This window comes from Mandrillus leucophaeus, unplaced genomic scaffold, assembly GCF_000951045.1.
Source record: "Mandrillus leucophaeus isolate KB7577 unplaced genomic scaffold, Mleu.le_1.0 Scaffold736, whole genome shotgun sequence".
NCBI classification, from domain to species: domain Eukaryota; kingdom Metazoa; phylum Chordata; class Mammalia; order Primates; family Cercopithecidae; genus Mandrillus; species Mandrillus leucophaeus.
In genome coordinates, this window is record NW_012107986.1 from 1,034,654 (window position 1) to 1,060,905 (window position 26,252).

A 26,252-nucleotide genomic window follows, 5' to 3' on the forward strand; every position below is an offset into this window, starting at 1 on the left:
AGAGGTGGGGAGGGAAGCCTGGGGATGTGAGCTTAGTGAGGGCCACCCACCGTGGACGATGAGCCGCCTCATCACAGCCCAGGTGGAGAGAGCGCTGAGCAGGGAGCCCAGACCCCTGTCAGTGCTAGCCCAGCTCTGCCTCAGATGGCCCGAGTGTGTGCAGGTCACCTACTGGGCCTCAGTTTTCCTACTGGTAAAATGGGAACAACCCTACCCACATCTCAGGGCTGTTGTGAGAGCCATTGAGACGAGACAGGAAAGACATGGGCAAGTCGGAGGAGAGACGCTGTGAGGCGGTGGAAGGGTAGCCAACAGGGCGTCAGGAGATGGACCTGGGCGAGTGCCTGCCCCTCTCTATACACTGCAAGGGTCAGACCAGCCGATCTCGGAGGACCTGTCAGCCCCAGCCTCCCTCATCACCATCTTCGTTTATGAACAACACTGTTATCTTTCCCTGCTCCAGGGAACTTCCTGAGGAGGTGCCGCAGCAGCTCCAGCCACTCCCCATGATGGCTCAGAGCCAGTGCCAGGGGCCTCGCTCTGACACTCACTTGAGGACGCGTGGGGAAGCAGGCAGAGGGAGGAGGTGGCCCCGCCCGCTCCTGCAGGTGAACTTGCTTCTCCGTCCTCACCCTCTGGCTTATGGTGGGTTTTCCTGTCCTATTTTCTGTGATCCCCTGACAGCCAGCACCCCTACACACACCACACACACACAAACACACACAGTGTATGTGTACACAGTGCTGGCGCTAGACTGACTCATACATGCTCACATACACACACATACACTCAGACACTCACATACACACAGTCACGCACATTCACACACTTTCACAGGCACAAACACACATATACACTCTGACACACACTAACACACACTCATACACGCTTACACTCACACACATGCACACACACACTCTCATACACTCACACATGCAAACACACATACATGTGTGCACACACACACATGCACGCACACACACTAGTCTCCTGCCCTGCCTGGTCGCTTCTGGTCACGTCCAATCCTGGGTCCAGAACCAAGCTCCTGCCGTCTGGGGCTCCCCAGTAGAACTTCTGTCCTAGGGAAGCCACCTCCCTGCCCCTGCCAGGCCTGGACCCTGGGTCTTGCCCTGCCCTGCAGGGACTGCTCTCAGGGAACAGCCTGGCCACTGATCCACTTCACGGTGGGCATGTTTCACAGCCACCTGGGTCAGGAAGCCCACATTCTCCCAAGGGAAGGTGACTCATCGCTGATGTCTGAGGGTGATCTGAGCACTCTCTTCACCACCCCGTCAGCCCTGAGCCTTCATCTTATCTCCTTGCCAACAGCACATAAGTGTGAGTGAGTCCTCACTGCAGTCCAGGCAGCCTGGGGGCTACGAGGGGCTTCAGACGTCCTCATCCCCAGCCTGTAGGCCTGGCCATACCGGACCCATGAGATCAGCCACCCTGTGAGCTGGGACCTCGGGGTCCTACAGCCCTCCTCACTCAAGCCCTGATCCCCTAACTTAGAGGTGAGGTGTTGGGCTGGAGGAGACAGGCAGCCAGGTAAGAGTGTGGGGAGACACGGATGCCCAGTGGGCAGCTCTGCCCTGGGTGCTGCTGTTTCTGCCTCTCTTGGGATGGGTTGGGTTGGGGAAGGGGCCTCTGAGAAGGATGAGGCCCCCGTGCCCTTTGCCTCCCCTCCCCCAATGCCCCATCTTCCCCATCCTCCTTGTCCTGCCTCACTTGCCTCAAGTGCTCTCTGCATTGCGTTGCTGACCTCACCTCTCCATGTGTCTCTGGATCTCTGCCACCTTGTCACTCTGTTTTCTATCTCTGGCTCCTTCTTTCTCTGTGTCTATGCCTGTGTCCCCCACTCTCTCCAGGTCCTCATGCCACTCTCTGCCTCCCTCTCACTCTGTGCCTCTTTGTCCTGTCTCTCTCTGACCAGTTCTCGGACTCTCCTTCCCCTCCAGAGTTCTCCTCTTAACAACCCACTTTGCAGCAATCTCATGAAAAAAACGGAAAGAGAAGGCACTATGTGGTTTTATCATCACAATAAAACCTGGTGGGCTTGACATGTGGCTGCAGGGTCTGCCTACCCTCGCAGCTGCCACCCTCCCGCCTCCAGGGCAGTCTCTGTGCATTCAGCAGAGGCACCAGCCTGGTGCAGCTCCCCTGCCCGACACTTCTAGAGCAGAAGTCCACCAGCCATGGGGCATGTCCTGAAGGGACAGCCAAGTATAGGGACAAAGCAGGAACCCAGGGCCAAAGCAGGGGTCCAGATGGAATTAGATGTCTGCTATGGAATGCATGTTGGAGATTAGGTGAAGCCCTAACCCCCAAGGTGATGGTATTTGAAGATGGGGCCTTTGGGAGGCAATTAGGTTTAGATGAGATCATGAGGGTGGGGCCCCCATGATGGGATTAGTGCCCTTATGAGAAGAGGAAGAGAAGCCAGAGTGCTGTCTGCCTTGCCATGTGAGGACACAACAAGAAGACAGCCAACTGTAAGCCACAGAGAGCCCTCACCAGAAACTGAATCAGACAGCACCATGATCTTGGACTTCCCAGTCTCCAGAACCCTGTGAGGAATAAACCCTGATTGTTTAAAGCCACCTGGTCTACCATATTTTGTTGTGGCAGCCCAAGATGACTCAGATGGTATTTCAACCTTGTTGGCCCCTCTGTAGGAGAGGCAGCAGCCTGGTGAGACTCCAGGCCTGACCTGGACCAAGGTCAACCCTGCCCTGCACTCTGCACCCCTCTACACCCTCACCTATTGTGGCCTCTGGCTTCTGCCACAGAGACTCCCGCAGCAATGTGAAGAAGGCATATGCCCCCGAGGGCTTGACCTGTTCCAGAGTCAGCCTAGCAACCTGCTGACTTGACTATAGTAGGCTCAGAGGTCCCAGGAGTGGCCCCTGGCTAGCACAGGACACTGACACAGGGTGCTTCCTGGTGGGGGTGGGAGGGGAACAGGCACTGGGACAATCCAGGTCTGCCCTCCCCCAATTTTTCCTGTCACTGTCTCACATCCTAGGACTATCTGTGTGCCTTCACCCCCCACATCCCATGCCCACCCAAGGGGATCCACAAGTGGTGAGCCACCTGAAGCAGGCATGAGGAAGTGCAAACTCCAAGCCCTCCCCTTCCAAGCTTTGGGGTCTGTCCTGGTAACAGTTGCTTGTTTTTTGAACATCTAAAGTGTGTAGGAACAAAAACCTGAATTTTCTAGACACCATATGTTAGATGTAGTCAAGTTCTGATCAATGGGAGCTAAACAGAGTGTCATTACGACTCTGAGAAAGTATTGATAAATGGTGAGGTACCATTCTTCTGCCGTCCTTTTCTACTTCCTTCCAACTGAAATGTGAACATGATGGCTGGAGCTCAAACAGCCATTTTGGGCCATAAGGTGGATGCTGTGTGTGAGAATGGCACAATAATACAACTAAGGAACTTGAGATGCTGGTGGTCATGGATCTTCCCATACCTGGGATGTTTACTTCTACACTTTGCTTACCTAAAGGGATAATCAACTTCTCTCTCGTTTACACCATTATATTTTGGGTCTTCTGTCACTTTAGCCAAATACTATCCTAATTGGTACAAAAACAACAACCAACCAATGAGTCTTTATTGAGTAGTTACTTTGTGCCAAGCCCTGTAATAGGCGAGGTTTTAAAAGCTGTTTTTCATTTAATTTTCACAGCAACCTTAAAACCAGGTGTTGAGACTAATTAAATTTGTGAGCTTCATCTCCCAAATGAATTGTGTTTGTTCATTTGTTGGCTCCTGCTACATACCAGACATTTGTCAAGGCATTGAGGATACAGTAGCAAATAAGAGAAATTCCTTTTCTTCAAAACATTGACAGTTCAGTGGGAGGAACAGACAAGTAAGTGGAAATAACAATGCAATGTGATGATGATAATAATGTTATATTATCATTTTAAGGTGCTATCAATTGTAATATGTACTGTTATTTTATGTACTCTCAAGAAAAAATATACTGCCATTAAACTGAATCATAATACCTTAACGATAGTCTCACGTGATACATGAACCAGATACACCAACCTCCCTTTACTTTGAAATCGTTTATTAGCTATTCCAAGGGATTTCACAATTCCTCTGGCCCTTGGTTGCCTTGCTTGATATGTGACATGCCGTCTTTTCAGACATATCTCAGTAACAGAACATAGCACAACTTCATCTGTTTATATCTTCCTTTCCTGTCCCATAAAGTACCTGGTTGTGATTCTGGAAGAGGCACAGACTCTGGCAGTGCCTCTGTTGGTGAATATTTGCCCATTAATATCGAGTTTATGCCCTGCCGCTTGGTTTCACATTCTTCTTCACATTCAACGAATCTTCATTTCTTTGTTGAGCCATAGCATTCTTGAAGGCAGTTTAGAGGCAGTTAAACTCAACACATAAAATATGTAGGAATGACAAAATTATGCATTCAGTTAGAACTCATAGCTCTAAAGAGCAAAGACCAAATTTACGCTTATTCAGGCAATGACAACTATGTGGGAACGCCATAGGATAAACAACAATTATAAGATTTTTTGGGGGCTGGGTGTGGTGGCTCATACCACCTGTAAGCCCAACACTTCAGGAGGCTAAGGTGGGCGGATCGCCTGAGACCAGCCTGGGCAACATGGAGAAACCCCATCTCTATAAAAAATACAAAAATTAGCAAGGTGTGGTGGTACATGCCTGTGGTCCCAGCTACCAGGGAGGTTGAGGTGGGAGGCTCACTTGAGTCCAGGAAGTCGAGGCTGTAATGAGCTGTGAATGTGCCACTGCACACCAGCCTGGGCAACAGAGTGAGACCCTGCCCTGAAAAAAAAAAAAAAGAAAAAGAAAAAGACGTTTTTGATTGTAAGTACTGTGTAATCTCAAATGTTTGAAGAAGTGATTTTTTTTTAAAAGTATCTTCCAGAGACTAGGAGACGGAGGAGGGGGATGACTACCTGATAAGAATGGGGTTTCCTTTGGGGATAATAAAAATGTTCTGAAACGATACAGCTGTGATGGCTGCACAACACTGTGGATGTACTAACTGCTGCCAAATTGTGCACTGCAAAATGATTAAGACGGTAAATTTTATGTGTATTTTACCACAATTTTATAAGCTATAGGTCTTAGATTTGATGAAAATGGTGGCTGCTTTTATTTTTAAATTGCTAGGTTTTAAGTGAAAGAAACCAATCTGAAAGGCTCCTTACTGAATGATTCCAACTATATGACATTCCGGAAAGGGTAAAACTATGGAAACAGTAAAAAGATCAGTGGTTATCAGAAGTTAGCGGGATGGGAAAGATGAATAGGTTCAGGCTAGAGGATATTTAGGGCAGTGAAACTATTCCGTATGATACTATAATGATGGATACATGTCAGTATGCATTAGTGCAAAACCATTGAATGTGCAGCACCAAGAGTGCACCCTAATGTAACATACAGACTTTGCGTGATGATTCGTCATTGTAGGTTCATCAATTATAACAAATGCACCACTCTGGGGGTGGGAGTGGGACAGTGGTAGTACGGGAGGCTATGCAAGTGTGAGGGCAGGGGGTATATGGGAAAGCTCTGCACCTTCCTCGCAATTTTGCCGTGAACCTAAAACTACTCCAAAAAGGAGTCTTTAAAAAAATAACTAAATTGCAAGCACTGTCCTTTTCATTGTTGTTGTTGTTGAGATGGCGTTTCGCTCCTGCAACCTCCACCTCCCAGGTTCAAGTGATTCTCCTGCCTCAGCCTCCCAAGTAGCTGGGATTACAGGCATGTGCCACCATGCCCAGCTAATTTTGTATTTTTAGTAGAGATGGGGTTTCACCATGTTGGTCAGGCGGGTCTTGAACTCCAGACCTCAGGTGATCCACCCGCCTCAGCTTCCCAAAGTGCTGAGATTACAGGGGTGAGCCACCACACCTGGCCACAAGCACTGTTCTAAGTGTATCACATAAATAGTCAAATGTAATGCCAACAACAACCATAAAACATAGCTAATAATAATCACAAACATCCATGGGCCACCAATCTCTCAGTGACTTGGGGCTTTACAGGCACTAGGTCATTTCCCTCTCATAACAGCCAATCAAGTTCAGTCTGTTCTGCCATGATGCTTGTTTTGGAAATGAGAACCTGTTCCAACATGACTGGTATATCAGGGAACAATATAAGCATAATGCAGATCTTGCATTTGCTCTTGTGTGATTTTGTCAGTGGGAAACACTGTCAGGGGTTGATAAACTACAGCTCTCCGGCCAGTGGTCTGTTTTTGTAAATAAAGATTTTGTAAATAAAGATTTATTGGAACACAGCAACACTCATTCACTGAACAACAGCAGCAGAGTTGAGTCATTGCAACAGATACCTCTGCAGAGTTGAAGGTATTTATTATCTGGATTTTTAAGGAAAAGTTTGTGAAGCCCTGTGTTATGGGAAGCCAGAAAATGCACCTAGCTGAACCACATATCACAGAAAAAACATGCGTGTACTTTAAAGAGTTAATGAGCTGTCTTTTCATTTCTTGATGTTATCATAAGCACACAATATTTTTTAACTTTAGCATTTAAAAACAGTTTTATTGAGGCATAATTCATGTACCATACATTTCATCCATTTTAAATGTGCAATGATTTTTAGTAAATGTACAGGGTTGTTCATCACCATAACAATCACCATAATCCAATTTTAGATAGAACACTTCCATCACCTCCCAATAACCCCTTGTGGCCATTTGCAGTCAATCCCTGTTACACTGCCAGTCCCCACCAACCACTGTAGATTTGTCTGTTTTGGACATGTTGTGTCAGTGAAATCACATAACATGTCGTCTTTTGCATCTGGCTTCCTTCACTCAGCATAGTGTTTTTGAAATTTGTTCACATGGAAGTAACTATCAGTAGTTTGTTCCTTTTAAATTGCTGACTAGTATTCCATCGTTTATCCATTCACTATTTGACAGACATTTAGGTTATTTCGCGTTTGGGGTAATTATAAATAATGCTGTTATAATTTAATGTAGTTGTCTTGATTAGCTTGGGCTGCTATAACAAAACACCACAGACTGAGTGGCTTAAACAATAGACATTTATTTCTCACAGTTCTGGAGGCTGGGAAGTCCAAGATCAAGGTGCTAGAAATTTCAGTTCCCGGTGAGGGCTCTTGTCCTGGCTTACAGAAGGCTGCCTTCTTGCTGTGTCTTCAAATGTAGACCTCTGGTCTCTTTTCCAATTCTTATAAGGATACTAATCCCATCACATCCCCACCACCGTGACCTTATCTAAACCTAATACCTTCCAAAGGCCCTACCACCAAATACCATCATATTGGGAATTAGGGCTTTAACATATACATTTACAGTGGGGGACACAAACATTCACTCAATAACAGTAATTATTGATATTATTGGATTTATATCTATCATTTTGCTCTTTATTCTTTACATGTCTCATGTCTGTTTTGTTTCTATGTTGCTCCTTTATTGCTTTCTTTTATGTTAAACTTATATTCTTCTAGTAAACCATTTTAATTTTGTTGTTCATTTTTACCCTATAATTGTTGAATTATTTTCTTACTGGCTACCCTAGGGATTACAATATATATCTTAATGTATCACAAGGTAGGAAGGTGAAATATTTGATTTGATAGCTTGTTAGCTTGAATTATTACTTTTTAATATTTAGGCATTTGGCATGTTGTCTCCATTTATACCCCACTGCAGGCCTTGCACACATTGGCGGAAGGCCTGCCTTTCACATATTTGTATGCATGTGTTTTTTCACATAATTATATTCATACTATGAATTATATATTCTGAATATTGCAGTTACATATTCTGCTTTTTAAAGTTAACATTTTGTCACAGGCATTTTTATTTGCCATACATTTTTATACACTTTTTAAAAGGCTATATTGTATTTCACTGAATGCATGGGGCAAACTTCAGTTAATCATTTCGCTACTTTAGAACATTTAGGTCATTTAAAATTTTTCCCTTTAAAAAAAATAAAATGCTGCAGTGAAGTCTGGGCATGGTGGCTCATGCTTGTAATCCCAGCATTTTGGGAGGCCAAGGTGGGCAGATCTCTTGAGCTCAGGAGTTTGAGACCAGCCTGGCCAACATGGCAAAACCCCATCTCTACTAAAAATACAAAAAATTAAGCAGGCGTGGTGGCATGTGCCTGTAGTCCCAGCTACTTGGGAGGCAAGGGGGCTGAGGTGGGAGGATCGTTTGAACCTGGGAGACAGAGGTTGCAGTGAGCCGAGTTGGCGCCTCTGCACTCCAGCCTGGGTAACAGAGGGAGACCCCATCTCAAAAACAAAAAAAGACAAAAAACCCCAAAAAATCACTGCAGTGAGGATTTTTGTACACATAACTCTTTTCACATTGTTGAATTTTTGGCATAAATTCCCAGTTCTAAAATGACTGTTGAATATAAAAAATATTTTCATAGTTCTCGATATCTTTCACCATATTATTTTCCTTGAGAATTGTAACAATTTTCTCAGGTCAGCAATGTATGGGGCTAGCTATTTTATCACATCTTCACGAGTTCTGGGTGTCAAGTTAAACTTTCCACTTAACTTTGCATTTCTTTGGTGATTAGGAAGGCTGCACATTTTTCTGTAAATCCATTTACTAGTTATAACTTGTTTTATGTAAATTGCTTCATTATGCTCCTTGCTTATTTGTATACATATAAGGCTTTTTGTTTGTAACTATCAGTTTGTATGGACTCTTTATGTAATATATCCTCCTCAAAACATTTTAGGAAAGAAATAGAATATCAATAAAAGCAGGTAATTTTTAAATTTATCTATCTTAAATGCTGCAAATATTTCTCCCACTTGCCCCTTTTCAGTCTTTTTCTAATACAGAAAATTTACATTTCTCTGTAGTCAAACCTGCTAATTTTTCTTTGTGATCTCTTCAATCATTTCTAAGTTTAATAAAAGACATTCTCCCTCCAGAGATTTGGTAACTGTTCAAGTCTCTCTTTTAGTTTGCCTTGGTTTTTAAAAAGTATGTATTAATAACTTTAATCCATGTAAAATTTCTGGGTAAAAATTCCTTCTGGTTGAAGAAAGAAGAGGATCTCAAAGCAAAAGTTTCTTAAACTCAGTAGTTTCTCTTCTCTGGTTTCCTTGCCTGCATTGGACTGGGCCCTGAGCCTGAAATCCCAGAATTTTGAGAGGTTAAGGTGGGAGGGTCACTTGAGGGCAAGAGTTTGAGACCTGCTGTCCATCTGTCTACAAGGAGACAACACAGAATCAGAGCTTGCCTCAACTCTCCAGCGCTGGACCCACCTCCAAGGAGGATGGCCCAGAGTAGTGGAAAGAACATGACTTGGAAACCGAGTTTGGACCCTGGCTGTGTGTGAACACTCAGACTCCAGTTGTCCCTCTGAAGAATGGTGCAAAGGATGCCTGACTGACAGGACTGCTGTGAAGATAATACAAGACGATGTATGGAATGTTCTAGAAAAGTACCTGACCCATCATGGATCTCTCGGGGCCCTGCCTGTGCACTGACTTGGCTCCTGGGTCCCACCCCAAGATCAAAGGTGTTCCTGGGCCTCCTTGTCCTCTCTAAGGAGCATGGGCAGGCCTGCCAGAGCAGTCCAGAGTATCGGCAACTTTAGATGAGGAAACTGAGGCTGGGAAAGGCTAAGTGGTAGAGCAGCAGATGCTCTTACCTGCGCTGACATGCTGCCTCCTCCAGCATCGCTTTCCTCACGGCACCTCAGCCTCCTCATATGTCAAATTGAGCTAATGGCTCTTACTGGTCTCTACTGCTGAGGGGTTACTTGAGCAAATGAAAGGTTCTGAAAAAGCCATGGAAAAATCGAGAGGCAAGGTAGAGTCCCTATGTGCTGCTCAGTGTACTCCTTCCGCAGCTCTGGACACAGACGAAGCCTCTGTGTTAGCTCTGACAGGCTTTTTGCCTCCCCACCCCCAGCTCCCCAGGACAGCCCTGCAGAGACTCTGTGAAGGCCCCTTGTGCCTGTGGCTCACCAGGCAGGAAGCCTGGGGCTTGGCTGAGGCCCCAGGAAGCAGAGTCTGGGAGGTGAACCGTGCCTCAGGCCCAGCTGTGTTCAGCTTGGAGCAGTTTCTGAAGTCTCAGAGAGCAAGGGTGAGGAGGAACCTCAGAGGTCACTGGGCCACTCCATTTCACAGATGTGGAAGTTAAGGCACAGAGTGGAGAGCCCATGAGTGGCGGCGTCAGCACTTGGGCTGGGGATCCTGGCTCCCCGTCCGGCATACTTTCCACTTGGCCTCTGCTGCTGCAGTGGCCTCTTTAGAAGGCTCCCTCTGATCCTTCTAGAAAATTCTCTGCAACCTGATGACATTTGAGCAAAACTGCCTGATGTTGGAGGATCAGGGCACTCCTGAGAAGCAGAATGAAGCATTAAGAACGAGGTGTTCCCACAGGAGACATGAGGGGGTCAGGAAGGAATTTCCTGGGAACAGGACTTTTCAGAGAAGGGAAAAAAGTGTTTTGAGCAGGAGCTTGGCTTTTTTGGAGCAGCTGGGAAAATGTGGGGGCAGCGGCTAGAGGCAGGAAAAGGTGGCAGGGAAATCTGACATCACCAACCCACCCTGGCAATTTAACATTTAAAATTAAAGTTGCCTTCTCTTTTAGCACTGTTTTTTTTTTTTTTAAACAGAAGCCATACTGCTGAGGTGTGAGGGGTAACAACGGTTCTTAACCCTGGCTGCACATTAGAATCCACTGGGGTGCTCTTCCAAACCCCTTGCCAATTACACGGGAGTCTATGGGGCAGGACCTGGGCATCAGTGGTTCTTAAAACTCCCCGGCTGATTCTAATGAGCAGCCAAGGCCAAGTGCTAACAGCCCCTGGATCATTTTGCCGGCTGACTTATGAACCTAAACTGGAGCAAATGCGTAATTCCATTCGCCACTCACACTTGTCCAGGCCTTCTTCACAGGGAGGCCACAGGGAGAGATGGTGCCCTTCTCTCTCCTCTGCCCGGCTTATCTTACTCTCCTCAGGGCCCTGCCTAAGACCCACCTCCATTCCAAACCAGGATTATTCCCGTCCTCCAAATCCCTACAGAGGTCAGATTGGGCCACCAATGTACCTAGGGCTCCGTGGCCAGCCTGTGAATCTCCCCGGTGGCTGTTATACAATATTGGTTGTTATTTCTGTTTTCAGTCTTGCGCATGTCATCCACCCAACTCGATGTGAGCTCTCTAAGGACTAGACCCCCATACCTTCCCCCACCCTGGGCTGGCCAGAAAGCTTCAACTAAGACTTGTTATCGGGGAGCTGAATATATTCACTGCATCCACTTGAGTCGCAAGTACACATTTAATGCTGAAAATGGCTCTGGGAGATTGGGACTGTATTTTTTTTAATGTCCATTTTATGCTGAGGAAAACGAAGCTCAACCAAATAAATGGTTTGTGTAAGGTCACAGAATGAGGAAGTAGCAATCTGCTGGGTCCACTGAGGTTCCTTCCCCACCACACAGCATTCTACTGCTATGGGGGAGTCCGCAGAGCAGGCAGAGCTGGGCTTAGGGCGAGCTCCGGAGGCCTCTCTCTCCCGGGGAAGGTCTGGTGTGACCAGCTGGGGAGGCCATCTGTGAAGGCTGCTTGGTCTCCAGTTCCTCAGGCCTTAGGAGAGGGTGTAATATCACGTTAAAACGGAAGTTTCCACTGAGATGTTAAGATGCTGGGTATCAGCTCCCAGAGCCACTGGAGCAAAATGCAAATTTTATAAGGAAATATTTAAAACCTAGGTTTTTACAGCTCTTACAGCCCTACTTATGGCTGAGGGTCAGGTTGTTGGAGATTAAGGGGGAAAGGAATTGCCTACTGAATGCCATGTTCTTCTTCTTGCAGGAAAGACAGTGGAAGGCACCTGCCTCTCACAGTAAGTCTATGAGGGCGGCTTCATCAGAATGTCTCTGAAAGAGGAGCCAGGATGCCTGTACTCTGGAGCCCCAGTGGACTGGCCTCCACCTGAGAATTTTTTTTTTTTTTTTGTGAGACGGAGTCTCACTCTGTCGCCCAAACTGGAGTACAGTGGCGTGATCTCAGCTGACTGCAACCTCTGCCTCCCAGGGTCAAGCAATTCTCCTGTCTTAGCCTCCTGAGTAGCTGGGACTACACGCGCCCGCCACCACCGCCTGGCTAATTTTTGTATTTTTAGTGGAGACGGGGTTTCACTATATTGGTCAGGCTGGTCTCGAACTCCTGACCTCAAGTGATCCACCCGCTTTAGCCTCCCAAAGTGCTGGGATTACAGGTGTGAACCACTGCACCTGACCTCCACCTGAGAAATCTGTAGGGCTGGGGATGGCGTGGCTGACCAGCTGCTCAGGGATGAGCTGAAGGGGAGGCGGCTGTGCTGATCTTAGCCGAAAGTTGAGTCTTCTGAGAGAGAGGAGGCCTGAAGGTGTCCCATGGGACCGATGAGAGCCCCCAGGGCAGACAGGGTCTGTTGTGGGTTGAATTGTCTTTCCGAAAAGGAGATGTTCAAGTCCTAATTCCCAGTACCTGTGAATGGGACCTTATTTGGAAACAGAGTCTTTACAGAGATGAAATCAAGTTCAGATGAAGTCATACTGGATTAGGGTGGCCCAGTATCCAATGACTAGTGTCCTTATATGGAGAGGGAGACTTGAAGACATAGAGACAAAGCGACACAAAGAGATAGGAGAGAAGGCCATGCGATGACAGAGGCAGAGACCCGAGTGATGTGGGGACAGGCCAGGGAAGGCCAAGGACTGCCAGCATCCAACAGAAGCTAGGAAGAGGAAGGAAGGATCCCTGCCTAGCACAGCCCCGCTGACAGCCTCCATCTGCCCTTTTCCTCCAAAGTCCTGCCGGGACTCACCTTGGATTGAAGAGTCCTGAGCCCAGCCTTGAACTGCTCACTGCAGCCAGGGAGTGAAATGTGCTGATTTGCTGCGCCGGGAGCCAGTGGGGTCAGCCCTGTCTAAAGCACAGGAGCTCAGCACAGGAGAAAGGGTAACTCCCCAAAGGAAAACTGAGGTGCTATTACCAGAAGCAGAAGAGCTGCCACTTAAACAAGCAAAATAACCCATGTCCCCAGTACCAAGCCCATCAATCACCATCTAAGCTTACATATATAATGCAGATAGGACATGAGAGAGATGGCAAAGGTTTAGATAAAATACTGTGATAATTTAAAATACATGGGTTTTTCCCATATAAAGAGTCAGGGACTGCCTCATGGAGGAAGTAGCTTATGAACTGGACTTTCAAGGAAGAATGGAATTTTGTGTGTGCATCCGCGAGAGGAGGGCACTCCAAGATGGGAAAACTATATGACCAAAGGTGTGGAGGAGCAAACTATAAATGGGGAAAAGTCAGTGGTTCCATGCAGCCAGGACACAGGCCTGGCAAGAGAAGCAGTAGTCTATGTGGTAGAAGAAGGAGGTGGGGATCAGATCTTAGAGCAGGTGCCAGGATAAAGATCTTAGATGGCAGTGTATAGAAAGTAGAAAACCACTGAAGGTCAGATTAATTTAACTTAAAAAGAAAAAAATAAATGAAGCACAACCAGGCAAGAGGCTCCTGGAATGGTGTATGCAAAAAACAAAGATAATCTGAATGTTCCATTGGCACCTCCAACCCAGCTTGTCCACGATGGAAGCCGGCCTCATTTTTCCCCATCCGTACCTGTCTGCCTGTTTCCCCTCTCCTCGTGAGCAGCATGGGCGTCCCCAAGAGTCACTCAGGACTCTTCCCTCTCCCATATCTCCCACTGCAAGCTCATCTCCAAATCCTGCCGATTATTCCTTCCAGATGTTTCTTGAATGCACTTGTCTTGTTCCTCCACATCACTTACTCTTCAGCCACCATCATCTGTCACTTGGATGACTCCAACAGCCTCCTAATTGGTCTCTCGCTTCCAGCCTGGCCCCCCATCAGTCCTCTACATAGCAGGCAGGGTCCTCTGTTTAAGTTATAGCCAGTTGGGGACTCCCTGCCACCCCCCTTCAGAATTGGTCTTTAGCCCCACATCTTCCTGCTCCCGGATTTGGAACACACCAGCCATCCTGAGCTGCTTTCCATTCACAAAAGTAGTGTGACCCGTCTCCCCTCTGGCCCTTTGCATGTGCTGTTGCCTCTGCTGCCCTCTCTTTTCCCCATCCCCTGGTTTAGGAGCTGGAAGGCTGTTCCTGGTAGAAAGGTTTTGTAGGAGGCTGGGGAACAAGATAAAGAAGTTGGGAGAAAGCAGGGAACTCCCTGTGGTGGACACTTATCTCTCATCTGCCCTGTACTTTCCTTCTCCTGGGAGCAGTCACCACCCCCTTGTGGAGCTGCTCCTACCCTCAGCTGTGTGGTCCAATGGGAGCCTCCATCTTTTTTTTTTTTTTTTAATGGAGACAAGTGCTCACCATGTTGCCCAGGCTGGTCTTGAACTCCTGGGGAGACCTCATCTTTCATGATCCTTCCTTCCTGTCCCAGTGATGGGTTGTGAGGTTGGCAATCTGACCTGAGCCAGACTAGCCACAGATTTCCCAGAAATTGTTCTAAATAGAGCTAAGGAGAGAAGGCATCTTTCCTTTTCGGGTGTAAGGCTGGAAGGACAGACTGTAGACCTTCATGCTGCTAGACGTCCTGCCTTGTGGAAAAAGGTGGTATGCAGAAAGGTGGTATACTGAAAATGACAGGCCAAAAGACGGTATCCTGACAAGGCTCAAGTCACTTCTAAGTTCCAGGGTGACTTGTTACTTCACCATCCCCTAGAGCAGTGCCTTTCAGGCTATCTAGAGGAAAAGCCAGATTTTTTTTGCCCAATTTGCTATAAAGTAATAGTACTTCTGTGGAATACACTTAAAACTTAAAAAAAAAAAAAAAAAAAAAAAAAACCCAACACAGTTTATTTATTTACTTATTTGTTTATTTTTTGAGACGGGGCCTCACTCTGTCACCCAGGGAGTGTAGTGGCACCATCACAGCTCATTGCAGCCTCAACTTCCTGGGCTCAAGTGATCCTCCCACCTCAGCCTCTCGAGTAGCTGGGACTACAGGCATACACCACCATGCCCGGTTAATGTTTTCGTTTTTTGGGTTTTTTTTGTTGTTGTTGTAGAAACGGGGTTTCACCATGTTGCCCAGGTTAGTCTCAAACTCCTGAGCTCAAGCAACCCACCTGCCTTGGCCTCCTAAAGTGCTGGGATTACAGGTGTGAGCCACCACGCCCAGCCCAAACACGGTTTTAAAATCCCATTTTTTTTTTCTACTGTTATAGTCAATAGGCCTAATATTAGTTTGTCAATTTGTTATGAAAGTTTGTGAACACTTCATCTTGATTTCTGTACTCACCTTCTCATTGACTGTATCAAGTCGCCAGTTCCGTGAACCAGACTTTGAGTAGCCCTATCATAGAGGTTGTCACAGAGCTCCACCCTTGCTGGCACCAGCTCTGCATTCCAGCCTGCAGGAAGAGGAAGTCTAGGGCAAGCAAGTTCCTTTTAAAGAAGCAACACAGGCCAGAGCGAGACTCTGTCTAAATAAATAAATAAATAAATAAATAAATAAGCAGCACAGAAGTTGCATATATCACTTTCATTCTATTCCATTGGTAAAAATGTGGTCACACTTAGCTGAAGGAAGTCTAGAAAATATAGTCTCTAGCTGGGTGGACTTGTGCTATTACTAAAAAGACAAACGAGAGACGACTCACGGCAGACTACAGCTTCTGCCACACACCCCTGCTAGCTGCCTCTACAGCCTGGCTTTGCACTTAGGGGTGCTGGGGGCTTGGCTAGGTGAGAACTATAGAACACATCTACCACCCTACAGCAAACCATCCCAAAATGTAGTGGATTGAAGCAACAATTTTACTGGCTTGCAGTTTTGTAGGTCGGCAATTTGGCTGGGCTCAGCTGGTGGGTCTCCTGCTGGTCTTGCCTGGGGTCATTCATGCAGCTGTAGTTATCTGGTGGTTTGACTAGGGCTGCCTAGTCAAAGATGTCTTCACATTTCTGGCAGTTGACCAGCTTAAGGCCTCAGTTCTCCATGTGGTCTCTCCAACAGGCTAGCTCAGGTTCATTCACATCATGGTCTCTACATTCTAACCACAGCCAAGGAGAGGGCAAACCCCATGAACAAGTACTTTCAAACCTCTATTTGCATCACCTTTGCTAATATTCCCTCGGCCAAAATAAATCGCCTTGCCAAGTTCGTATTCAAGGGCAGGACAAATAACTTCACTGCTAGATGGGAAGAGCAGCAAAGTCACATTGAAAGGGGCACATTATACAGGAGGAATTATTGAGGCCATCTTCATAAAGGGTCTTCCACGGTAACCTCAGGCTGAGGCACCTTTATATAGAACAAGGCATGTCTGTCTGCCCTTGTTCTGATCAGGATCTAGTGGCCCCAACAAAAAGACTTTGCGAGTGTCTCAAAAGTCAATCACTCAAAAGTGGAATCAAAAGTCTCAGGGAACTTTTGAAGGTACACATGGCCCTCCCATGTACCTGAAGGGCTGCCAGCAACCAAAGCCATCCCTGGGAGCAGCCTGTCTCTCCGGTGGGCTTCAAGATCTCCCTTGTGGCATCTCTTTCCTCACTGTGTGTCTCCTCACTCTCCTCTCTGCTCATTGGTTTCCTCTATTTACATCCAGCACCGGCTCCCTCGCAATTTCTGCTTGCACTGGACACACATGGAAAGCACATTTCACCTTCTGGCCCTGCTGCAAACTGGCTCAGGCTCTCCATGTTTCCCACCTCCCATTTCAGAAAGAATGAGCTTGATCAACCCAGCTCCTGCACTCGGTCTACACCACATCACAGGAGGCTGGCCATGCTATGGATGAGCTGCCCTGAGCTTAGAGGCTCACATCCCATCCAGTCACCCGGAGAGGTGTGTGTGTGGAGAGGGAACTGCAATAGGTTGAATAATGATCCTCCCAAAAGATATGTCCACATACTAATCCTCAAAACCTGTGAATGTGGCCTTTTTGGGGGAAAAGGTCTTTGCAGATATAATTAAGAATCTTGAAATGGCATCATCCTGGATTATTAGGGTGGACCCTAATTCTAATAGCAAGTGTCCTTATGAGAGACACACAGAGGAGAAGACAGACACAGAAGAAGGCCATGTCATCGGAGGCAGAGGTTGGAATGATGCAGCCGCAAGCTGAAGAATGCCTGGAGCCACGGGAGACCGGAAGAGGCGAGGAAGGATTCTCCCCCACAGCCTTCAGAGGAGCACTGCCCGGCCAATCCTGCCATTTCAGACTTCTGGCTTCCAGAACTGTGACAGGATACATTTATGTTTGTTTTGTTTTGCTTTAACATTTTTTGTAGTGAAAAATACACAACATTATATCATATTTACCATTTGTAAGTGCAAAATTCGGTAACGTTAATTACATGAACAAGGCTATGTTATCACCATTATCTTTTTCTTTATTCTTTTTATTTTTATTACATTATTATTATTATTTTGAGACCGAGTCTTGCTCTGTCGCTCAGGCTGGAGGGCAGTGGCACCATCTCGGCTCACTGCAACCTCTACCTCCCGGGTTCAAGATTGTCATGTCTCAGCTTCCTGAGTAGCTGGGATTACAGGCATGTGCCGCCATGCTAGGCTAATTTCTGTATTTTTAGTAGAGACAGGATTTTGCTATGTTGGCCAAGATGGTCTCGAACTCCTGGCCTCAAGTGATTTACCTGCCTCAGCCTCCCAAATTGCTGGGATTACAGATGTGAGCCACTGCGCCCGGCCACCATTATTTTTTTTTTATCATGACCAACATAAATTTTAGCCATTAAACAATACTCTCCCTTCTGTCTTCTCCCTGTCTCCTGGCAAACTTTATTCTGTTCTGTGTCTCTATGAATTTGACTACTCTAGCTACCTCATGTAAGTGGAATCATACAATACTTGTTCTTCTGTGTCTGGTTCATTTCACTAAGCATAATGTTTTCGAGATCCATCTATGTCAGGGCATATATCAAAATTCCATCCCTTTAAATTGGTCAATAGTATTCCACTGTATATATATACCACATTTGGGTTATCCATTCATCTGGTGATGAGCACTTGGATTGTTTCTACCTTTTGGCTGCTGTGAATAATGCTGCTATAAACATTAGTTTACAGGTATCTGTTTGAGTCCCAACTCTCAGTTCTTTTGCTTATATACCTAGGAATGGAATTGCCGGATCTTATGGTAATTGTATGTTTAACATTTTGAAGAACCGCCCAACCGTTTTCCAAGCAGCAGCACCATTTTACATTCCCACCAGCAATGTGCAAGGGATCCAGTTTCTGCACATTCTTGCCGACACCTGTTATTTCTCAATGTTTTGTTTTGCATTGTTTTTGTTTTTATGGCCATCTTAGGAGGTGGAAGGTGGTATCTCATTGTGCTTCTGATTTTCATTTCTCTGATGACTCATGATACTGAGCCTATTTTCATGCGCTTATTGGCCATTTGTGTATCTTCCTTGGAGAAATGTCTATTCAAGTTCCTTTGTCCATTTTTGAATTAGGTTGTTTGTTTTCTTTGTTGTTAACTTTTGTTGCTTGAAGCCAACAAGTTTGTGGCAATTTGTGACACGAGCCCTAGAAAACGAATACGTCGCTCAAAATCCAGCCTCTTGGGCCGCAGGACCCCACGGTCAGGCAATTTCTTCCAGAAGGCTGAGTAGCCATACAGGTGACATCAGCACTGACCTTATTCACCTGCCAGTGGACGAATTCTTCAGCTCTTCCCTTCCAAGGCCTGAGACCTGCAAGCCAAGAGGGCTCGAACACCAGTCTCCTCTTGAGTGTGCGCATGCACAACTCTTTCAAGAGGTTTGGAAGTAAAAAGAAGGAGCAGGATGGAGCAGCAGTTGAGGAAAGGATTATAAGATCCCCTCTCTCATCAGGAGGCGTTGCTGTGTTTGGTTGTTTGTCTTGAAAGGGTGCGAAAACCTGAGTATTTGTATAGGCTGAGAGAAGAACCCAGGGGAGAGGGAGAGGGGACCTGAAACATCACATCTGGATGCCAAGCACATCATCTTTCTGTCTCACTGGTCAGAGTCACGGGAGCTTAGCCACGAAAGGGACCTTAGAGTTTAGCTCCTTCATTTTGCAGATATAGAGAGAGCGGGCACAGAAGAGGACCTGCCCGGGGTACTTCTGCAGCCAGCTGCTTGCTCCTGACATCCCATATGTCTAGGACTTCATGGTGTGCCCTCTGGAAAGACAACTATTTTTAACTGCCTTTTTTCACGTCTCCGCAAGTTGTAAAATAGCTCTTCTATTTCTTCTCTGTTCCTATGCCCTTACCCGTCTTCCCAGAACACAATGGCATATGAACCCTTTGTTCCTGCCAAATGCAGCCGAGGAAGTGGGAAGGGCCATTGGGTTGAGTGGACCAGGAGACTATGCCCTGATGACGGGGGATGCTGCCAGGCTCGGCAGGCCTCCACTTCCCCTCTGCCTGTCCTCTGTCTCCCGGGGTAGGGAAATCCAGGGATCTTTATTCCCCAGCATTCCTTTCCAGCATGGTTCTAAGTTAGATTCTGGCAGTAAGATGCACTTGCACAAGCGTCAAGAAGCTGAAGGCGAGAGAAAGTCCTTCTCTGAACTGGCCTGGGCAGATGCGTGGTAGACGGCAGCTTTCAGACAAGCTCCTGCACGCTGTCTGCTTTCTGCTTTGGTGCTACAGGCAATTGAGATGATCTCCATGCCTTCTCTGCAATCTGGCACTTCCTGATTCTGTGAGGTCTGACAGTGGCTTCCCTGATCTTCCCTAATTCAGCCCTTCCGTCCATTATGAATGCCTCTAAATCCCTTGTATGAAAACCCTGTGTATTTGGAATATCTAGAGCAGCTTCCAGTATTATAACCAAACCCTGACTGACACACTGGCACAGATAAAGAAGCTACGTAAAATGATGTGGGGGAAACATCCTGTTCAATCTTCTTGGCAGTGCTGATGTTAGACTGTCATTTTCCCAGTTTCATAGATTAGAAGCCTGAGGCTAAAGAGGTCAAGGTTGCCTGACTCCCAAGCCATTCTCTTTCTGCTAGATCATTCTACTCTGCTTCTCTTAATAGATAGGGAGAAGCAGGCATAAGAGGAAAGAGAAAAGCAGCAGGGGAGGACATGATGGAGATGGACAAAGGAAGAGGCGAGCAGACTTATTTGAAGTAGAAAGGGAGAGAGGAGAGAGAAATTCCAAGGGTTCTGGAAAGTTGGAGAAACTTCTCATAACCTCTCCTCAGACGGTGCTTTACAAGGTTACCCTTGCTCTTGGGCAATAGTAATTAGCCAGGTAACGACCGTTCACAGCCCTTTGCCTGTTCTTTATTCTCAGGCTTTTGAGATTGCAGTGTGAACAGAAGACATAGAAACCCACGGAGTGAAGAATTCTTTGGGCTGCCCCAGCAATGCAGAGCAGTGGTCCCCTGGAGAGTGGGTGGACTCAAGCAGAAGGGCAGCCCCAGCCCTGGGCTCATGGGGAATGGGAATTAGGTTTGCCCTTGAACCCCAGGGTAGCTGGTGAAGGCTGTCTTGGATAATCTTCGGCCTCTCCCTTCCAGACTCTTCTCAAAGCATCCCCATCTCACCTTGGTATCCTAGTCCTTCTGCTACTCCCGTGCTTGCCTTCCTGGGACAGTGACACTTGCAGTTCCTGCTGCTCTGTATCCTGTGAGAAAGCAGGTAGGCTGATGAGGGAGGGCAGGGGTGGGAACCTGGAACCCTCCTACGTGACACTCTGGTCACGGTCTCTCTATGTGGATAGGAAAGGCCAGGCCGGAGTTGTAGGGATTAAAGGCAGTACATGAGATCTGGTCCAAATCCCACAATATCCTGAATTCCCACAGCATGGACAGGGGCCTTAGAATTCCTATAAGCCAATCCCTTTATTTTATTAACAAGGAAATCAAGGCTCACAGAGGTGAGGGCAGGAGTCCAAGGCCATACCGTCTGCACACTGGCTCAGGGCCTGGCGCCCAGCCCAGCGCCCTTCCCTCACCTTCTCACTGCCTGGCAACCCTGCGCCTCCCCCAGCCCTGGCGCCCAGTGAGCCGGCACCTCGCATATGATTACAATTACCGTGAGTTTGGCTTGAGCCCAGCCGTACTGCGAGCACAACCAGGCCTGGTCACTGGCCAAGTTTCCATCTCAGTAGAAAAATGAAAAAGTTCAAGGGATGAATGTTAATCCCAAACACACGAGCAGGAAGGAGTGGGGTGAGGGGGAGAGGCCCAGCCAGGATCTCTTAGGGCAACATCAGTACAGCAAGAGCCCCTGAGACCCACCCCAGGGGCAGAAGGCCTCTGGCTGGCCACATTTATGCTGCTTTGTGGTTGTAAATGCTGCTGCCTCCAGGGCCTGAGATGGAACTCAGCTGGTGAGACTTGGCTGGTGGTCCCGGCCCTTCTCGGTTGGCTCCTGCCTTGTGTATTGTTCATGACCTTCGTGTTTCTGTCATTTACTTGAGCATCTCCATCTCCTGCCACAGGTAAGGAAGTAAGCACAGAGACCAAGGGACTCGCCTGAGGTCAGATAGCCACTGAGGAGTGGGACTAGGCTGAAACATAGGCATCTGGGCAGCCAGGCTGTCGGACAGCCCCTCTCTGTCAGAGCTCCCCAGAGCAGCCTGGGCCTTCCTAGGATGTTCCTGCTCCCTTCTACCTGCCACTCTGCTCAGCGTCCGAGGAGCTACCTAGCTCTGTCTGCCCCACATCTTGCTGCATGATGGCCTTGGTGAGGCTCTGAATTCCACCCCGACTGCTGACTTCTGTCCTTCTAATGCTGACGTCTCACATCTTTGAGGCTTCCAGGCTGATGTTTTTCCAGATCTTTCTCTCTAAGACTAAGATTCCTGTTTTTTTCTCCCAGACTTGAAACATTTCTGAGTAATACAACTCTCCCAGATTGCTCAACTCCCAGGAACTCCTGTCTGCAAACTGTGCTTGGTTCTAGTTTCAAGAAGGGCAGCAGCATATTGGAATTTTTGATCAATGATATATAGGCAGTTACCCTAATATATATTTACCCCAGGTTAGATAGATATGAGGAGAGCCACTGCTCCCCTGCCTTGGGGACAAAGGAGTTATCATTTTTCTGGAACTCTAAGAACAGCATGTGATATTCTTATGGAGGACAGCAGCTATCAATTAAATATCAGCTGTCAAGTGGGGAAGAGCTGTGGTCCCATAGGGAACAACTGACTTTTTGATCGCTAGTGTCCCTGAGGGGATCCACTTCGTCAGAAAATGAGGTCTGTCTGAGATAAATGTGCTTATTTACATCAGCTTCTAGACTGGTTGAAGTCGGCCCAGGGCCTGCAGCCAGGTATCTGAGCAATGGCAATGGGGAGAGCTCCAGAGTGCAGCTTCTTGCGGACTTGGGGATTTATAGGCTTCCTGACAGGCACAGCAGCCTCAGTTGCGAGGCTAGCAGCGGGGAGCCAGGAGATTGGCCAAGGTTTTCTCAGAGGCTTTGCAAGAAACTGAGCCCTTGTTGGAAACGCCTTTGAAACCCAGGGGTGTCATCTTCCATCTCCTCTTGAGTCAGAGCCACAGCAGCAGGGCATTTTCGGGGGCCGTGGGGGAGAGGGGGAGAAGGGCATGAAGGCAGCGGGTAGGGGAGCAGAATGTGGAAATAAAGCATTGTTTCCAAAAGGTCATCTCTCTCTTTCTTTTGCTTTTCAAAGGCCCAAATGATCACTTTGTGTTTGAGACAATCTGGTCTTAAAAAAAAAAAAAAATGAAGAAAGGAAAAGATGTTTTTCCAGGTCTAATTATAAGAGTCATAAGGCTGGAAAGATTTGGAGAAAACATCTATCTCTCGGCTCTGCCCCCACTAGGTACACACCTAAGTCAAGGGGGAGGTGTTTGTCTATGACTAACCGGCTGGCGGACTCCGTGGGTCTCAGGGCACTCCCACCCTCAGTCTATCCACAGTCCCATCGCTGGAGTTAAAGTCCACTTCTTCCTTTTAATCCTCATGGGACCTGGAAAGTGGCCAAGAGACTGGAAGAGCCGGTGATTTGGGTTCTCCTGGAATGTTAGGGAAAGCAGGTTGGGGGTCTCTGTCCCTCACCCCAGGGCACCCGGTCTTTGAAACCTGTGCTGCCCTGAGAAAGGGCAAGTCTCAGAGCCAGGGCTGCCTGCAGGTCTTCTGTCCCCAGCAGGAGTGGACTGAACAGGGTGCCCCTGGGAGGTTTGTCTTCCTAAGCAGATCCAATCGGTCTTCTTGTTCTGATCAAGTAAAACAGAGTGGATATCCCTTGAGTTAGTGCTGGTGGGAGGAAGTTTGGGGATGGAGAAAAAGTCTCATTCTCTCCCCCACCTTTCAAAACTGCAAATCTCCAATTCCCCACGGTGAGGTGGGGGTCGGGGAGGGAACAGGCAGGTGTCTGGCAGGAGAGGCTGGTCTCCAAGGGCCCCTCCAGCTCTGACCAGCTTTGTGCTCTAAGCCGGGCCCTGGTAGGACCCCTGTTCCCTTGCTGCAAGCCTCTCCTTGTTTCCACGGCTGTTCACAGCCCTGACTGCTCAAGATGACATTTTCTAAACACTGGAGACAGAGATAAGAAGCAGACGGAGAAAGTCTGAGAACTGGAGCTGGGCCCAGGGAGGGAAGCGGGCTCCTTGCTGAGAGCAGGCGGAGGCATCCAGACCCTGCCGCCGATGAACACGCAGGCAGGGACCTCTCGCCGTTGCTTTGACACAGTGCTGAGTCAGGGTCCAACGCCACCACCAGAGCCTGACCCCTTGGTCCAGCCAGTTGTTCACTGGTCAGAACACGTGCTCCCTGAGCAGCCTCCTTGCAGGTACCACCCCACCCCCTGAGGACTCCTTTATTTATACCCAGAAAGGGAGAATGGGATGGAGTTTCATGAAGCGCTGTTCACTGCTACGCCCTGGTCCCTAGATGAGGTCTGGCACGTGGCTTTGCGGCACTCGGTAAATATCTATAGAAAAAAATAACTTGCTTTATTAGTCTTCCTGGAACGAGCTGGCATTTGAGCTGGAACCAGTTTCCTGGAGAAGGGATTTCAGAAAAAGCAACCAGGTATCCCTCAAAGCAAACACAGAGTGGCTCGGTTAGGTACAGATGACTTGCATAGGGGAATTGGGCTGAGCTGTGCTCTTAAACCTATCTGGGTGTTTTCAGGGAAGCCATATAACAGTAACCACAACAGTAAAACCAGTGCTACCTTTATGCAGAGAGGGAGGGGCTCTTCTGACAGGGCCTCCTGAGAGTGGTCTCAAGGTCACTTCCGGGCTTCCTCCGATCCCTGAAAAAGAACCAGACTGGCCTGCTTCTCTGCATCCCAGGGCCCTCATAAAAGTGAGGGCTGTTTGGGGGTCCTGGGTCAGATCCCCATCCAACTCCTATCCCATTGAACTCCCACCTCCAAAGGCAATCTAATAGCTCCTGCCGGGATCTCGAGCGCCAAGGGAGACCTTCATGCCACGCACATTCTGGGACCATCTTTGGTTCCCCTCTCAGCCTGGATAAGCAGTAAAATACAGCATCCAGCCGCTGCCCAGCTCAGTCATGCTATCTTGGGACAGAAACCTTGAAAGGCATCCCAGCTCTAGCCAAGGAAAACATGAGTCAGGTCTGGCTAAGCCAGGTGGCTTCCCTCTCTCCACCTTCCATCCCCACACCCCCAACTCCACAGCCAATGAGTTCTTTGGGTAACCCCAAGACCCCACTCCCACACAGCCTACGGCCAGCAAAGGCATGCCGGCAGGATTCTAGAACCTTGGCCTGGCTGTGGGTTGCTGACTTTGAAAGTATAGCAGGTGTGGGGCTCTAGCTCCAGCCCTCCTCAAAGAAGACAGGAGCATTCCCTGTGGCCGTCCGGCCTTCCACCTACCCTAGCCTTCTCTGCACAGGGTTCCCTTTTGGGGCACTGTGATTGTCCTCAAAGGCAGAGCCCACCCTGGCCAGGAGCTGCACATAATGCAGCTCATAATGGCTTATCCCACTCATAATGGAAGACTTTTCCTGACTCCTCGTCCCAGCCTATCCAGGGACTTCCATTCTCCTGCAGGTCTCACCTCAGGCTGAAATGTTGATATTTCCTCGTGTTTGGGGACACTGCTGCTGGACTTTGTGGAGAAACCTTTCCTGCCTTTGTGTGGCTTCTGTTTTGTTTGTTTGTTTATGTTTTTATGTATTTATTTATTTATTTTGAAACAGAGTCTCACTCTGTCACCCAAGCTGGAGTGCAGTGGCGTGATCTCAGCTCACTGCAGCCTCTGCCTTTGGGTTCAAGTGATTCTCCTGCCTCAGCCTCCCGAGTAGCTTGGATTACAGGCGCCTGCCACCATGCCCAGCTAATTTTTGTATTTATAGTAGAGATGAGGTTTCACCATGTTGGCCAGGCTGGTCTTGAACTCCTGACTTCAAGTGATCCACCCACCTTGGCCTGGGTACTAGGATTACAGGTGTGAGCCACTGTGCCTTGCCGGGGCTTCTGTTTTAAAAGCTTCTCCACTATCTCTTCTCCAGAGGAAGAGGCACAGGGTCTCACACACAGGGACCTCAGAGTCCTTTGTTTGGTACACTCTAGAACAGCGTTGTCTAATAGAAATATACAGCAAGCCATAAATGAGTCACCCATGCAACCTAGTGTTTTTTAATCACCATAATTTCGTAAGAAGTAAAAAAAAAAGTGAGATTCGTTTTAATACTATATTTTATTTAACCCAATATATTTATATTAACCCAAATGAATATTATCAAATCAATCATTTAATTCATATAAAAAGTTACTAATGAGAAATTTCACATTGTTTTTCCATACTAAATGTATTGCTTCCTAGGGCTGCTGTAATTATCACAAACTGGGTGGCTTTAAACAACAGACATGTATTGTCCTACAGTTCTGGAGGCCAAAAGTCAGAAATCATGGTGTCAACAGAGCCATGCTCCCTCTGAAGACTCCAGGGAATGTGAAAGCAAAGTAAAAACTTGGGAGCCCAGGCCGGGCATGGTGGCTCATGCATGTAATCCCAACACTCTGGGAGGCCGAGGCAGGGGGATCGCTTGAGCTCAAGAGTTCAAGACCAGCCTGGGGAACATAGCAAAACCCTGTCTCTATGAAAAATACAAAAATTAGCTGGGTGTGGTGGTATGCACCTGTGATCCCGGTTACTTAGGAGTCTGAGGTGGGAGGATCACTTGAGCCCAGAAGGTTGAGACTGCAGTGAGCTGAGATTGCACCACTGCACTCTAGCCTGGGTGACAGAGTGAGACCCTGAAAAA

The 26,252-nt window shown here is 47.6% G+C and overlaps 1 long non-coding RNA gene across 1 annotated transcript in view; it reads left to right on the top strand.

Annotated features, from left to right (window-relative positions):
* Positions 1–1,330: 1,330 nt before the first annotated feature.
* Positions 1,331–26,252, top strand: part of LOC105528835 — a 35,644-nt gene continuing 10,722 nt past the window's right edge. The window contains exon 1 of the long non-coding RNA XR_001004418.1: positions 1,331–1,548. This is a non-coding gene — a long non-coding RNA (uncharacterized LOC105528835). The remainder of the gene's footprint in view (positions 1,549–26,252) is intronic.